We start from the raw sequence: 18,126 nt of genomic DNA, 5'->3' as shown, positions 1-18,126 counted from the left end.
AAGTTGTCGCCAACATTTTGAAAAATTACTTCTTCAGGGTGTCTAACAGTCATAAAAGTCACGAAAAAGTCATGAACTTTGCTCGAACCGCATTTGAAAATTTCTTTAAAAACCCATAAAATAGAAAAAAAATGAAAAACTTGTTTTAAAAAAATCAGAAAAATGAAAAACTGAAATACTCGTATCTATTTTTGATCCTGTAAAAAATGGCAACCTTGCTCGACAAGTAAATAAAGGGTGGGGGAGCTTCCCCCCCTCGGCATCGAGGAAATGGAAAAAGTTGGCAAATTGGCGATTCTCACTTGTCAGTTGGCAAAAAGGTCCTAATTACAGGGTGTCCACACTTCTAGAAAACCTGGAAAAGTCGGGGAATTTTTTGAAAGTGTTCATCTGTAATTTTTTAATAATTCTAGTAGGTAGTTTTATTGTATTTATCCTGGAAAAAATTTTCCTCAGGTAATTTCGTTTAGTTCGTGTACAATTTTCCTTGTTCATCTACTAATTTTGTTCCTCATTTTTGATCTTGTGAAAATTACAAAATACCTATTTTTTTTTTACTGTTGCAGGAGAACAAAAGTGTAAATAATTTACTTGATTAATTCCCTTTTAATTACGATGAATTAATGTCAGATTATTCATCCATTTTCCTCCTTAGAACCAAATGTATTGAAAAACGTGTTTTTTTTTAATGCAAGGATATAATCATTTTAAAAATACCGTTTTTTGAAAAAAAAAAAAAAAAAAAAAAAGGTCTGAAAACCTTGAAAAAGTCAGGGAAAATCATTTCCAGAAATGAATGGCACTCTTTATTGCAAAAATTGAACATTTTGAAAATTTTGAAAATTTCTACTTGAATTCCGACAAAAATAGAGTTGCCAACTGAATTTTGAAATTTTTCATCAAAAAGTCCTGATTTTTTTTTCAATCAAAACTTCAAAATATTCTCAAATTAATTTCTCCTTTTTCCTTTTTCCGTGGGTAATTTTGAAAAAAAAATTCGAAGAAAAGGGCTCACATGTCGACTTTTTTAGAACTTGAATTTTGAATTAACACATTTAGAAGTGCTTTTGCCCTCCCTTTTGTCGGTCTATTGGCTCCTCTTCTTTCAAATAATAAACTTATTGTCCAAATTCAAGAAGAGTTAAAAGTTTTTGAATCAGAAAAATAAACTTTTCTCTGCGTAAAGAAACTTTTTTTTTACTTCTCAAAACATGACTGAATTTTTGAAAGTTTTTGGTTTTCTTTCACTCGACCTCGTTTGCTCTTCTTTTTCAAGTTTGAACTTTAAAAAAAAAAGTTGCTGCAAAAATAATAAAATCCTTCATGTATTACACAAAAAAAACATCGTTTTTTAAACCTCTTGCAATACTGATTTTTTATTAGAGCTTTTGCTCTCGCTTTGCTTGGGCCCATTTGCTCTCCTTTTTCATTTTTGGATTTTTCAAAAAAAAATCCATCGTTTGAATTTTGAAATTTTGAAGCAAAAAAATAAATTTCTGATGAGTAACTCATCACACAAAAAACATCGTTTTTATACCTACCTCTTGAAATACTGATTTTTTAGAGCTTTTACCATCGCTTCGCTCAGGTCTGTTTTTGATTATTAATTTCAATTTTGAATTTTTCAAAAAAAAAAAATCAATCGAATTTTAAAACAAACTTTTTACAAGTGACTCATCACAAAAAACATGGTTTTTTTATACCTAGTTTTGTTTGCCTGCCTGTTTCATTCTTCAAGAATTTTGAGTTGAAAATTTGAAGGCGAAAAATTCACGAGTTGGTATTTTTATGTTACCTCCCTCCCTCTTCTCTCCCCTTGGAAAAACGAAGTTTGCGTCAATGAAATAAAAATGTTTTCTGGCATTTTAATTTTTTTTAAATTTCGTCACAGTTTCAAAATACTTCATTTTTTGTTGGGGGGGGGGGGGGGGGGGTATTTTCATGCGGATTTTCCCCTTCCCCCTTAAGAATCTTTCTCGTTCTGTTTTTACCCAGGTTTGGATACTTGAACGCAAGTTGTGCGATTGATTTTGTTTTTGTCTTTTTATTCAATATTTATTAATAGCAAAAAATGAGATTTTTTGAGGAGTGGGGGGGGGGTGGACGAAAAATTTGCCATAAGAAAAAAATACCAATTTTACCGAATAAGTAAAATCTAAAATGACAAATTTTTAAAGTGAAATAAAAGATGAAATGACAATTTTGTCAATTGAATATAATTCGCATTTGGGCTTATGAAAAATTCTTATTTTCCTTTTTGAATTTATGGAAGATTCAAAAATGGATTTTTTTTTGGTTTAGAGAAGATATGAAAATTGTCCCAACGAGCAAAGCGACGAGGGCAAAAGCTTTTAAAAATTCGTATTTCGAGAGGCAAGAAAACGATGTTTTTGAAAAATTTGTTCACTTTTTTAGCTCAAAATTTTAGGACTTGAATGAGTGTTTTTTAAGAGTCTCTCATAGGCCAGTCTACCACTGTTTTTTTTGTGTTAAAATTTTGTTAGACACCCTGTTCTTTTACTTACAAAGTTATTTGGAGAGAAAACCTTTATTATTATTCATGTACCTATTTTACACAAAATGATGATAATCTCGAATCCACGAAAAATGTTCAATGGCACATTTTAGAAATGAACAATTCAGATTCCTACATACAATGCGGACAGATAACGAATGTTTCCATACTGCTTCGAGGACTTGAAGAGAAAATTTATTGAATTTTCGAAGAATTTGTTTCCCTGCGCTATTAATTCAATTTTGAGTAAAAATATTAAGTAGTACAAGATTGAAAAAAAATCCAGGTTCCGTAGAAAAATTCAAGTTGAAATGTGCAATGCAGATATAGGTATTCCCCGAATAAATTATCAAGTTTTTTTTTCATCACGTAGGTATACCTAGAAAATGAAATGATATCATTCATTTAAGCACATTTGATACCTTTTAGTGCTATTACTTATTGCTAAAAGGTGAGATTAAAATGCAGAGCCAGAAATTATCTAATTATCTTTCTTCAAGGTCATGATCAGTTGATTTTTGGCACCTTCTTCTCACTGTACCGTGTCCGTAGATTATAGCTGCCAAAAAAGACTCCTCCTGCATTCAATGTACGAGTACTAATAAAAGAATCACTGCCAATATGCTAAACATGCATTCGATAATTTGAATACATCGAAGCATATTGTTATTCTAGATTTTAGCGGTGGGGTGAAATATTGTAATTTGCAATGTAAAATTTTTAAAATTTTTCATATCGTTGCGAAAAAGAAACTCTCTAAAGCTGTTTGAAAACGCCCAACATGTTCAATTGTCCATTTCTTTAATCATCCCTGTTTATTTGTTTTCCCAAAGCGTGCTTAAAATTACTCTGAGTCAGAACCCTACTCTGCTTTGTTTCCATGGAATAGTGTAAATGCTCAGAGATCAAATACCCACCTATTTGGATATCCAATACATCTATTCTATAAGCGACCCAAACGATCAAATGAATATAATCGTATTGTACCATGTACCTATTGTTAAACTTACTTATAGGTAATCATTAGCCATGATTTTATGAATGGCTTCTTCGCAATAATGCTCACTACTCGCCGTAGATCAGTTCTTACCACCTACCGAGAAACTTTAAAATTTTATTACATCTGGAAATACGTACTAAAAATAATTATACCTACTTACTAAATTCGGCACCTATCAAATTACACTGCATGGGCTAGTTAAACATGTGAAACGTACAATTACGCACCTCTCCTTCTCCAAGAATATAACCAAACCACTAATAAGCATACAGGAAATTCCTGCAATCTGCCTATAATAGTTGATTTTCAAATGACTCATTGGTAATCGATGATACCTGCTTAGAAAATTTATTCTTCATAATAATTTTTAAGAATTCGCGATGAATTGGCGTATGAAAAATTTATATTTTAAAATTCACCATTAACAAAAATACAAAAAAATAGGTACCTATAATGAATAATCAACTAGGAATAGGAACGTTGACGTTGGAATATTTTCAAGCAACGGACGAGAACCAGAAATTATAAAAAAAAATGATTATTTTTTCATCAATTATGGTAGTACTGTACACGTTGGAAGATTTTTTTCTGTTTTGCTTGGCGACTGCTGCAGCTTTTGGAGAGCGTAGACCGCACAATTGTTCAATCGCCTCTGTAAAAACGATTGTCTCGTTTAAAATAACCAATTTTATTTCTCTACGAAGTAAATTATCCGTGAAAAAAAAATCATTTCATAGAACCGGTTTTTTGCTTTATAATTGCGAATAAAATGCATAATTTTCTTATGTAATTTAGATGTCTGTCTCTGTCACTGTGTAATAAACGATGCAAGTTCGTTCTACGAGTAGGTAATATACCTACACAAGATACTCGCTAATTAGAAAAAGAAAATGCGAGAAATGTTTCGTTTTAGATGAAAATCTCCGTGAGTTCATTTTCGGACACGGAAAAAAATAATGTCTCGTTGCGTCTCAATTTATAATATTATTGTAAGACGACCGTTATTAAGAAATATATTTATCTGGTTGAGATATAAATTGACGTCTGATTATCAGGATGTAACTAGGTATCGAATATAATTGATAGGATTCCTTGGAATGAGTTGGTTTTTTATGCATGTAAGCGTAGTCTATATCTTATAAGGTATCCTGTGAAGGTTAATTGTGATGTAAAATGGTTGCATAATATGTTTGGATAGTGTCACAATGAGTTACTTACGTTGCATGTCATTTTAATCGGTCGTCGTTACTGGATGGACAGTAAATGAAATTAATTTTTTGAAGTATGTTATTCTTCTTACCGATTGATAATGAATTAGTACCAAAGAAATTTATTAAAGTTGAATGAGCAGTGCAACTGGTTTTCAATAGGTAGTCCATTTTTTAAATTTTTTTATACTAATTTTGATATAAACAAAAAAACCCATTTACTTGTTGAAAATTCACCGCAAGTGGAATGTAGATACAGCTACTTATTCTATTCCTTGGACCACTAGTGATAGTTTTTCCAATGATTCTTTTTAATCCGGATCAGGTTTGAAAATTTTCCACGTTTATTCTGTGATCGAACCTATAAGCTTCGTAATTATGATTAGAACGTCTACAATAGGTATGTAATCGTTTTTCAAACACACTAAAGTGATCCTTACAAGGTGTCTAACAGATCCTATTTTATCCAAAAGTCCTGTTTTTTTTTCAATGTGATTTTTTCAAATCTTCAATTTTTCCCCTTTTTCTGGAAATTTGAACGAAACTCATTAGTCGTCTTTTTATATTTTGAATTACACATTTTTGATAGCAAATAGAAAACTTTGTTGTTCAAATTCAAGAAATGTTCAGAGTTTGAATCAGAAAAATAAACTCCTCCCTCCATAAGGAAACCTTTTGTTTTTACTTGTTAAAACATCATTGAATTTTTGAAAGATTTTGGCCTCGCTTCACTCAGGCTTGCTTGCTTTTCTTTTTTAAGTTTGGATTTTTAAAAAAATAATCATCATTCGAATTTTAAAATTTTGAAACAAAAATACCTAATGAACTTCTTCATGTATCACATATAAGAAAACATCATTTTCATACCCCTTGAAATACTAATTTTCGGAAGTTTTTGCCCTTGCTTTGCTCGGGTCCATTTGTTTTTCTATTTTTCAATTTTAAATTTTCCAAAAAAAAATTATCATTCAAATTTTAAAATCTTGAAGCAAAATAATGAACTAGGTATGAGGTACCTATTCAAATTTTTTCATCATAAACAATTTTCAAGTTGAACTTTCAAAAATTTTGCTCAAAATGTCTCAAAAGTAAACCAGTGTGAAAAAACAAGAATTTTGTTTCTATTGACAGCTAAGACCTTTAGGGTTTTCCAAAAATTAATCGAATGAAGAAGCAAAATTGTAATGAGAGGTGAAAGTAATGCCAGGGTGTCCACTCTCCTAGAAAACCATGGAAAATTCAGGAAATTTGGTCGGTCTGGAAAAGTCAGGGAATTTTGTAATTTCCACACAAGATCATTGGAATTTAGAAAAAACGATCAATTGCAAATTTCATTTGCCTGGCTTCGCTCGGGCCGATTTGTTTCTGAACTTAAAAATCAAACTTACACAAATTTCACATTTGAGGTCTCCAAAAATCAAAAAAAGGAAAGAAAAATTGTCATAAGTCATATGAATATTGTATCACTAATTGACAAAGTTGATTTTTTTCTACCACTTACCACATCAATTCACAAATTTTCATTCCACATCACCCTCACATCTTCTCTCAAAAACCTAAAAATAGCTTCTACTTTGGAAATGGCGCCCAACATGATATCTGCCTGCCTCGCGATACCGCATCAGCTCTGCTATTTTTTTGTGATTTTCATATACTACCTGACAGTCAACAATGACCATGCTAATTTTTATGTAAATGTCAATCCATCCACATCCATCACTTTTGGATATATACCACATGTTGATGTGAATTTCAACCCTATTTCGACCCAATTGTCAACGTAATTGTCGACCAATGTTGATGGACATTCATGTCAAATACTATCAACTGACAATACTGGCAACTCCATTTAAAATATAGTGGTGTCAAAAAATATCGATAGTATCGATAATATTGATACTTGGCTGTATTCGATACTTATCGATACTTTTTGAGCGAGTATCGAATACAAAATTTCGTTAAAATTTAGCAAAAATGGTGCAAAATATGGTTAAAACTTTCTCAAAATGTGAGTAAAAGCATGAAAAAAATAAAAATACCAAAAACTGTTCAAATTTTTGTGAAATTCCAGCTGTTGTCAAATTGTTACTGTATTTTTCGTTTTTTCCTCTGGGCCATGGCCCATGGTAAAAAAAAACACCGGCAAAAATGTGAAAAATTGGGAGTATCGATAGTATCGATACTTATCAATACTTTTGGAGAATCATTTGATACTAATCGATACCTTTTTTCGACGATACTTAACACCACTATTAAAATACATTGAGCGTTTTTGTCGCAGTAATAGCGCGATCTGAACAGCCTGGGTAAAAACTAACTCTTATCAAAAATGCTTTGATTGGTTGGTTGGTTTATAACTGGTTTGAATCTCGCGCATCCGCGAAATTCAAATAAGCAAATCAGATGCTTGGGGTAGTTGTGGTAAGATTTAGTTTCACCCTAGGCCGCTAGGAGGCTAAAACACCATTTTTCAATTGAGTTGCCAGTATTGTCAGTTGATAGTATTTGTTCATGTCGACAATTGGTCCGACATAGGGTCGAAATTTGCATCAACATGTGGGATCCAAATGTGACGGATGTGGATAGATTGACATTTGCAGTTATAAAATTAATCACAAAAATTGAAATTTTATAGTTATTGAAAAGGTGCAATACTTTATCTAAGAGTACTGAGCTAATACATTTTCATGTTGACAACATGTCGATGTTACTGTCATTGTGAATTTGACATCAACAAATGTGACGCGACCAGCGATACCATACCATAAGTCGGAAAACTTTTTTTTGAGATAATCGCGTTTTCATGGAAAAAGTCAGAAAATATCAAAAAAAATTTTTTTGCCGATTCATATACTATGAAGCCTATACTTTGGAATGGGTGTACCCACCGATCTCAAACACGTCGTTTTAGTGGTGAAAACCCGGTTTTACAAAAGTGCTTTTCATAAAAAAATGTCAAAAAAAATATATATATATTATGATGTAAAACCATTACTTAAAAGATGAAGAAAATCAAAAAAAAAAAAAAAATACTGTTCACTTTTTTTTAAAAATGTTACAAAAATAACCCAAACTTTCAAAAACGTTTTTCTCAGAATTTTGGTTTTTGAATTTCAAAAAATACGCAACTTTGAAATTTTGCAAATTTGTCAGATTTTAATATTTTGAAAATCTGTTTGCACCATTGAAAAGAGGAAGAAAAACACTACCAGAAACCACAATAAAACGAAAAAAATTTTTGCCGACATATGGTAGGTATGGTATCGCTGGTCGCGTCACAAATACATAGGTTGTACATCCACAATATCAACGTCATTTTCAGAATTTGAGAAATCTTTGAAAATTTGGTCGAGGTTGGTGCTTCTGCTTGGTGTTGATGTATTTGTGGACCATCAACTTTCATGTCGACATATCATCGACAAATCCAAACTATGAAAAAATGAATAATTTTGTAAATGCCATCAAAACTTTGTTCTTCTCTTCAAACAAGATGATATTTTAAAATGTTCACTAAACTTTTAAACAGTACCTAAAACAAAATTTTAATTCTGAAAAATTGGTCAACATAGTTGTGGATGTGAATTTTGAGCATCAGATTTTACATCACATGTCGAGGTATCAGAAATAATGAGAAAATTTCAAAAATGTTTACTAACCTGGCTTATTTACAGACAGAAAATTATTACAAAATAACTAATTGATCACTTTTCTCTCATTATACCTATTGGAAAAAAACATGGTCAATGCAATGTCGACGTCGACAATTGTTGACGTGTTGTGCCGGTTGAATAAGTATGTACATTATAAATAAAAGTGTATTGTACCTACTTATTCTTTATAGTTCTGTCAGTCAAAATTATTCTCCATTTTTGGTTTTTCATTCGGCAATTTTGTACTCAATTCAACCCCTACAGGCCCACACCCTTGCTCAGAAAATTTGGAGTGAAACGTCACTGCTTGCATGCCAATTTTTTTAAATTAGAAAATTGATAATCAAGTTCAGCTGGTTTTTAAATTTGAAGAAGTATCCAGTTAGAAGAGAAACTTATGAAAAAAACTACTCCTCCCCTCCCCAAAACTTCTTCTTTAATCAAAAATTGGAAAAAATGATCTGGAAAACCTGAAAAGGTCAGGGGAAATGACTTGCCAAAAATAGTGAAGAGGGAATTATTTTACAAAAAAGTGAAAAATATTCTAAAAGTTTAGGTAACCTTATACTTAGATCAATCCACATCACTAATTTTCACAAAATGCTGCGAATTAAATTTTTTATTCTTAATGATTTCGTAAGTTAAGTAGATAAGTAGAGTTTGTAATCCAGAACCCAAAAATATGTTCAGTGGTCAAAGTTCATAAAAAAAAAAAAACATTGTGGCTTTTGTGTTTGTGTTTCCAGTAAGTATAGACATGAAAAAGGAAACATTTAGACATTTTCTTTTCGGTTAGTAAAAAAATAAATAGGTATACCCACGCTTCAAGAAACCACAAATGGGTTAACGTTTTTTTTCTTACGTAGACCTATTAAAAAACAGCATAGAAATTTAGAAAATCAGAATTAAGCCAGCATCATCTAGTTCAATTTAAATTTATAAAATTGTTAGCTCTGCTTCTGGTTTTACTCGAATTAGCGCTTTATTCTCAATTTTTCCATCACATTTGCCACAATATACCTACCAGAAAATCAATTCTCATGTATTTATGCATCTTGCATGAGTCTACGTTGAATCATCCTCTACTTGCTCTTCTTCTTCACTTCCCTTAGGAGGTTATAATCTGAATACAGGCTACATAAAGTACACATATCTATGCACATATTACGCGTAGGTCGATGACTAATGATAAACATTCCAGTAATTTTGCGTAGGTCTACATACACAGGTAGAGGTAGGTAGGTACTAGGTACCTTTTGAAGTAACTAATATTTTGCGAGCAAGAGCAATAGCATCAATAGACGTTCGTCTTTAAAAATCAGTATAGGTACACAAAAGCTAGAACTCTTTTTTTACGCACGAACGCCATAATATTCGGCAATCTTCTTCAAGGTTGAATATTTTTCAAAAACGAGATCATGTTAATAAAATCCATTGTGTGATGTAATTTTATAATGTCACACATCTTCGACACCGTGAATTCTTTCAAACAGTCGATATACCTATATAGTTAATTTTCTACAATGCTTATGTTGTACCTATATAGCTCTATGACTAAATCACAAATGAATATTTACCGAACTATTGTACGAGTAGGTACCTATATATATAAACATTAATCCGCAAATTGGGAAATACATACCTGAACCTATTTGGATATATTACGTAGGTATTTTTATTTTTTCAAAAGTGAACTAAATTATTTACAACTTTACTTTGTTGTTATGACACTCGTCGTCGAGTTAAATAACCTGAGGAAAAATCATTCGTTCCCATCAATTAAGTCGTTATCGTTCGATTGAGTCTTGAGTGCAGCATAACGCGCCATTAACAATGAATTGCTCATTACAACTAGTTGTTTACAAAACTGTATAAACATTTGACAAATTTTTCAGTTTTGTACTTTAATGACTCGGTCGAGCCATTCAAATGTATTTTTACGAGGGTAGAAAATATAGATATATCCATATGGTTGTTGTGAGGTTTTGATAGATGAATGGACTACAAATATCAACTTGTAAGGTAGGTACCTACCTACTTCGAGAGTGAATGAGAACATGCAACAAACTAGTATACCTATATTTGAAAACTGTAGGCAGGTCTAATAATGTTGTGCTCACGCGCAGATTGAGAAGGAATGAAAAAACTTAAATAAGCTTAAGTTACTATAATTCTATTAAATTGTAAAATTCGTTTCAAAATAATACGCCGCAGGTATGTATTAATGTTAAGGATGAAAACAATGAGACAGCTGTGAAGGATATACCGACGAATACGGGTTTGCATTAGTATACGTAGGTTGATGGGATGGTGCAATTGTGATAGATAAAAACCATGTTTTTGCCAGCATGTCAGTTCACTTTTTCACTTTCCAAAGCACGAGTACCTAATAAAGATGTTAAAAAATATTATGTTCGTGGTATTTTGAGATTTTGATAAGATTACAAAGTTTTTTGTTTTTCTTTCTTATAAAACTATAAACGAATTTGAGGAAAGAGGACTGGAAGAAATATTTACAAAACTTTGAAAATTAGGATCACTCTAATTATGAGTTAGAATGTGTTCGAAAAACGATTATTGTAGACGTTCTAATCATAATTACGAAGCTTACAAATACAAACCCTTCTTAATTTCATGGTAGTATAGACAAAAATCAGACTTATTTTGAACAATATTGCTGTCGAATAAAAACTGCTGGAATAACTAAACCGAACCAGATTGTGATTAACTGATTACACGCTCATCGCGTTTTAATTAATTTAGTTTTCAGCGAGGTATTATGTTGAAAATCAGTACCTAAATATCATTTGTATCATCGTTTACCTACGAGTACGTATAGCCGACAAACGTATTTGATAAATACTCCACACAACATACGGAAGTGGATAATAGAACGTCCTTGTAAAGTATGTTACGCCTGAAGAACTCTTACAATAAAATAAAAAAAAAAAGCAGAAGATAATAACAAAAGGTAACATACAATCAAGTGCTTATAGTAGCTACCTATATGAAACGGTTAGGAGACCAGTAGTCAGAATGTCAGATGAATGGACAAAAGAGAAAGGAAGGACAAAACGTACTACACTTTGAAGGATTTAGTTTAAAGCACCCATTTGAATATGAAAACTAATCAACGAGTTTTACTACTACGAGTCTACGACTCGGTAATGTGTAGTATATTTTCTATCGAAGTTAATTGATTAACGTAGGTACTGTCTTATAGGTATACCTAGTTAGTTAAAGCTGTAATTATCTAATGAAATTGATGCAACTCTATAAGTACCTATCTTTAAGTACGTAATGAGACTGTACTTCCCATTTTGTTTATTTGTTGCTTTAAAAACTTTTGCATATACTTACAGAGTTGTGAAATATTGTAGAAAGTGTCATCAGTCATTCAGTAGCAATATTCCAAGGTTAAAAATGTATGTGACTGAAAAATTTTTGTAGGTAAATTCAAATTTAATATTCTCTTCGAGAAACAAGAATTGCTTTAGTAGTAGGTACCTCCCTAATTTTGGAAAGAATTTTGATTACTTACCGAAATGAATCGAATTATATGGCAGGCTAATAGAATAATCAAATGGCTTTTTGATCCTCATTAGAGTGGGATGGAGACCAAATTTTTGATATCATTAAAGGGCATCTTACAGACCTAGGTACCTATACTTACACCTTATGCACCTATAATCCTATGCTTATAAGGCGCCTTAAGCATCGCTGCGATGCTCAAACGGTGTAACTATAATATTAGGGCAACTGCACTGGAAATGGAACTTTCTCTCTTTTACATTTTGTGTAAAACGAATACATATTAAATAACATTTGTGATGCAAATTATTCGGCGAATTCGTGTACCGTGTATAAAATAACAGGTTATTTTGCGCGTGGCTTGTGCCGCCATGAAGCTTTCTTATCACTCGCCTACACGATGTATACATAAACCTCGATTATAACAGTTTTTACAGTGTTTTTACCAATGATATGGGTACTTTTTAATGAGTAGATAGAATATTGGTTCAGTAAAATTGATTATTTTCTTATTAGTTTTTTGGTAGGTCAACTGCGCATAGGTATATAATCCTGGGGTGCTGATTCAGTCTTCAGATATGTCAGTAAAAGTGCAGTCAAACTGAGGAAACCTCAGAATTTCAATATTCCCAGGGGTTTCCTCGGTGAAGTCAGTAACGTGCAGGTTTCCTTCAGGTGTCAGCACTTCAGAGATTTTGATATTTAGTTATTCAGTGGCTTATATGCAAGTTGGTGCTTCTGTAATGTTTTTTTTGTGTGTCTGAAGACATGTAGGTAACCCACAATGATAGAAACTGGTCTGGCTCTAAAATCCTTGATTTTAGTCATCAAACATTTGCAATTTTTTGTAAAAAATTATCCACAACACCATGTACCTCTATACCTACTAGGTAATTGAGTGGCCTATTGCTATCATTTTAAAGACGGGACTGGGTGTGACGAGAATTGTCTCATGTCTGTATAATATGTAGGTAATAAGTATAGATAGGTACTCGTACCTGTCGATAACCATAGAGGTATTTCTCTATAATTGTACCATTATTCATTTCACTGGTGACATGTTGAAGTGCAGGGTACTACAAGAGTACAAGATGGACCAGAAACGAACGTTCGTTCTCTTAATGGGACAATTCATTAATTGCTTGAATAACTTAGAATTTTTAGACCGAATGATGAAGAAAAATTCATTGTGTGCGTGTTTAAAAGAATTTATGTCGGCGAGTATTTTAAATGGCACCTATAGATATAGGTTTTTACTGACTCGCTGTCATTGATAGCTCTCTTTTGTCAACTAGCTAGGTTATTAATGAAATATTGAACTGATTTCGAATACTTTTACAAGTCGTCTCGTTTCGGATACCTGCCTATTCTTTTTGAAGTTGGGATGCTTATTAGTCGTTGGGGCGTTTGCTGGATTTACTGCATGCATAACGCACGGGTATATGTATAATGAAGAAAATTGACTTTCACGTCTCAGAGAATTAAAATCAAGTTAAGAATGAAATGAAATTTTTCAGAAACAATTTCCAGCCTATATTCATTTTGTAAGGTTGTCCATTTCCATCCACTTAGCTTTCTGCTTTCCTCCTCTCCTTATTTTCTGCCCTAAAAATCAAAATGTCGTCTTATATGGCCACCTGTTGTCCGGCATCCTGCCCACATGTCCCACCTCCCACCTACTTCCATTTGATTCTTCTGAAGTTCTGAAGTTCTGATGTTCTGACGCAATTGGCAAGTTTGATATCACCAGGAGCGCTACTGTCGCGTGTTGATTATGGGATAGGAGGTTATCACACACCTTTGTTGATTATGGTGGATTTTTTTTAGATTAATTATTAAATTGTAATATTGTTTTGCCGAATATGGATGATTGTAATGTGAAAGGCATATGATGCCATATATTACAAAGTATACATTATTCTCGAAAATCATTTTCATGAGAAATGATACTATTACTGGGGAGTGGGGTGTCCAAAAGTTGTTTACGCTATCAAAATTAACATTTATCTCCAGAACGGAGCCTCTTAGCAAAAAAACTGATGACATTGACCTAAAAGTGATTTTAATTCTCTGCAATTTTGTTCATAACACTTTTTAATCTTAGGATGTACCATTTGCTCAGAAATTCAACGTTCCCAGTTGGGTGAAAATCTGCCCTTCTGCCAATAAATACGCGGTAAAGAGCAGTTTAATTGGCGTTTCATACTTCAACGCGACTTTAAATTGCTGCTATGCAGCAGATTTTACAGTTTTCAAAATCGCGCTTCAATTCATGGGCATAATTTGAAGCGACTTTTCAGGTTGTCACATTTTCTGCACAGCAGAAACAAATTTCTGCTGATAAACACGCCACAAGAATATTTCATAGCGTATTTTTATTGCGTAAAGCCGCTACCCTTCTAAATTATGTGGCGTATTTTTGTACGTTGAAAAAACCAGCCACAAAAATACGCTACGCAAATATTTCGTAGCGTATTTATTCGCATAGGTATTTGCTGAAAAATGCCCGTAAATGTGGTATTTTGAGTGTGTGTTTCAGCTTAGTATATAAATCTTTAGTCACTTCTACCAAGTGCTCTAGTGGCGTAGGTAGCAAGGATTCCGCTCACAGATCCGGGGACTCGAGTTCGATCCCCACTGGTGCCAAAAAATTTTCAAGTATATTGATCAATGGCAGATTTTTACGCGTAAATAAAATACGCGCAAATAAAATACGCGCCGATTAATGGGCAGAAAAAGCATTGGCGTAAAGTGTTGAATCTCCTGCCTGTGTTTTTATGTCGCGTAAGAGCAGATTTTCACCCAACTGGGTTAGTGCATAAGCATACACATTCCAAAAAAAGGAAAAATTGTTTACGTGTGTGAACATCCTGGGGAAAGTTAATGACACTCGACTAGAAGAAAATTTCAGCTTCTACAATTTTGTTCATAACTATTTTTATCCTGGCATGTACTGTTCATCCAGAAAATCAACTTTGATGACAAAAAGCATGAATTCAACATGGTTATTTTTTGGTTAAATTCATGTTTTTTGACATAAAAGTTGACTTTCCTGACAAACGGTGTATCCCAGGCGAAAAATGGTTAAGAACAAAATTGTAGAGGATAAAGCTTCCTTTATAGTGGCGATAAGCTGGCAATAGAAAATTTCTACAGAAAATCGTGGAATTTTTTCAAACTCAATTTTAAGCACTTTTGAACCTCTAAACTTGTAAAATAATAACATTTCTTATAAATTCTGATGATTATTCACTTTAATAAAAAGTTTTCAATCTTCATCTCATTCATCACTTTTCTATGGAAAAGTTGAAAAATTTTGACTTTTCCATAGAAAATTGATAAAATTCCACAGCCAGTATAAATGCTTCCATTTGAATGTACACATTTGACTTTTCTGTAGAAAAATTCCACGGCCACTATAAAGGAAGCTTAAAATTCTCTTTCAGATTAAGGTCATCAGTTTGTTGATAGGAGGCTACGTTTTCGAGATGTATGCCAACTTTTACAATAAACCCATTGTTATCCTAATGTTTATTGTAAATCATCCCATAACCAACAGCCTGCATCCAAGACCTGTAGAGCGCGTACTTTGGTATCAAACTCGCCAATGTTTGAAGTTTAAATTATTTTTTTATCAGCTTTTCTAAAATTTAGCATGGATCTTTCTAATGAGTTTTGGGTTGTTTCAATTTTGTTCATAATTTTTCTTGTTAGAGTCCATGTTTGGGATCCATAAACTAAATTTGGAAGTATGCACGCATTGAGAATCTAACTCTTGAGGTGATCCTGAAAAGGTCAGTGAAACCTCCTTTCCTGCTATTTTGCTCAATTCTTCAATCATTTGTTCCAATTCTTTTATGTTATTTGCAAAAAGCACCACAAAATTCCTTCATCATTGCAATTTGTTGACCCAAAAATCTTTTCTAGCCCACAGTTGAAAAGAACTGGTGAGAGGGAGGTCCCCTTGCTTTACACCTCACTGTATGTTAATTGAAATATTCTCCTGTTTTGTATAATCATTTTTACCTTTAGGTTCCTATATTACATTTTCTTGATTAATTTTACAGTAGAGTTTGGAACACCCCATTCCAGGAGAGCCTTTAGCAGAAAATCGTGTTGTAGTGATAGTCAAAAACTTTGGCAAAATCTACGAAGGCTAAGTGCACGTCGAGCTAGTATTCGTTTTTTGTTTTTTTTTCTGTTTTCTATGGCTTTGCCGCTTTTGAGAAAATTTTTGATGCTGTCGTAATCAAGGAAATTGACCTGTAATTATTTGCATACCTACCTAGTGCTTGTTTCCTTTTTTGTGCAGAAGAGTAGGTAATACCTATCTGAAAAGTCTACTGGTATGTTGTGTTTCCAAAATAGTGTTAAAGTAGATAATCTGTAACTCATTAGCCAGAAGTTTTCCCCCTTTGAAGGTTTGAAATTTGATCATGTACCTACCTTACCTACCTATGTATGTTTGCATGCATGTAATTGTATGTTGTTTTTTGCATAAGCTCGCTAGAACTTACTCTATTTGACAAATCGCTGGTGTAATCATTGATCCTAATAAGGATAGTCAATATCTGCTTGAATTTTGCGTCATTTCTACGTAAAGAGAGAGAGAGATTTATCACAAAACATTACATCATTACCTATATTATTTTCTACAATATTTATCATTGTCGAGGTTTTAAATGCGTCGATCTTCCCGTTCGTAATGACTTAAGATTCCAGAATACATACATAGGTACCTATACGTAAATACAAATGAGTAAATATTAAATAATACGAGTATATCCACATTCGCGCGTCTTCCTGAAGTAGGTAGAGGTACTATGTAAATCGTATGCAATGGCACACCATTTACTTATTCAAAACTATAAAATTAAATTTGCCCAATTTTATCTCAGCAGATTTTTCTTCCAAGCGGGAATCTTGGCAAGGTCATCGACAAATCCGTTTTTTGTAGTAACGGTTTCTCTGCCATTATTACTCTTACGCCTACAACAAATGGAAACTAAAATATATTCATGCGATGCTCGATGCGATGACTTGAAGGTTAAAAATCGTTGCATTATGACCCCCCCCCCCCTCCTCTCTTTTACCTACATAATGATCATAAGATTGCCATTGCCAGTTAGTTAGGTACCATCATGTACTACAAGTTACGAGTATATTAGCATCGTATTTCTAGTATGTAAGTATAACGGTTCCTCGTACAATTTTAATTGATTTTGGATTTCGGTTGATAATTTATCACCGATCTATAAGTATAGGTACGTCCCTCGTTCATAGTGCAGACATTCGCCTTTATTAATGCCTTCTTGTATATGGATGAAAATATATTCTGATTAATCCGCTGGTCTTGATATGGTTAACTGCTGGAAAGGCGATCAATACGTCTTTGGTAATATGATGCGGCACGAAAATGAAAATTTTATTTTCAAATCATCACGGCGCTGCCTCGGTCATGGAGCAAGCGGTCAAAGTTGAATAGCAATGTGAACTGGCCGTTTGATGGCTCGAGATGAGGTTATGATGTAATCGAATCGAAGTCAGTGCGGAGAGATTGATGGTAGACGATGCGGTTCTTTTTTAAACCGTCAATCGCACGTACCATGTGTAGGTATTACGAAACATGAATCTGGCATATTCAACCAGTTTCGACCCGCCGGGAGTTGTCTTATGTGAGGAGAAAAAAAAACACGCTATATTACCTGTGTGTATACTAATCCAGACCTACCTATGTCCTATATGCGCTCCTAATATGGAAATGCGCAACATCAACAATTCGTATTCTACCCTTCTCTTTATTCAAATTCGTATTTCTCGTAGGAGTAGTAAGCAGGCGAATAACTCCGGCTATTTATTTACCAATCTCGATATCACTAATGGTTCAACTGTTTATTAAATCTGGTTGAATTTTTGCGCAGAGTTCGATGACATCTAGCGCCCAGCTCTCTATGAGTCGGCGAGTCAGTATACAGGGTGTCCCATTAAACGTAGGTCAAACTTTGGGTGGGTTTAATGGTGTCACAAAATGGGCGTAAATGTCTCCCTTCGGAGGAAAGCTTGTTTTTTTGCTTGAAACTTGGTTATGAAATATTATTGGTGGAAAGTGGAAACTCTACATGATTTTTCCAAGTTTTCGAAAGCTTGACAAAATGTCAGAAAGAAATTTTTGAGAGTTTGACATAATACTTTGGCAATTCATTGATGTTTTTTCCAAATTTT

General features: G+C 33.1%; 1 protein-coding gene across 1 annotated transcript in view; it reads left to right on the top strand.

Annotated features, from left to right (window-relative positions):
- The window catches only part of LOC135849868 (uncharacterized), a 67,076-nt gene that overhangs the window by 815 nt on the left and 48,135 nt on the right, over positions 1 to 18,126 (top strand). The gene's annotated exons all lie outside the window — the stretch shown is intronic.

This window comes from Planococcus citri, chromosome 1, assembly GCF_950023065.1.
Source record: "Planococcus citri chromosome 1, ihPlaCitr1.1, whole genome shotgun sequence".
Lineage (NCBI taxonomy): Eukaryota > Metazoa > Arthropoda > Insecta > Hemiptera > Pseudococcidae > Planococcus > Planococcus citri.
Note: the sequence above shows the minus strand (reverse complement) of the source record. Positions and strands in the feature narration are given on the sequence as shown.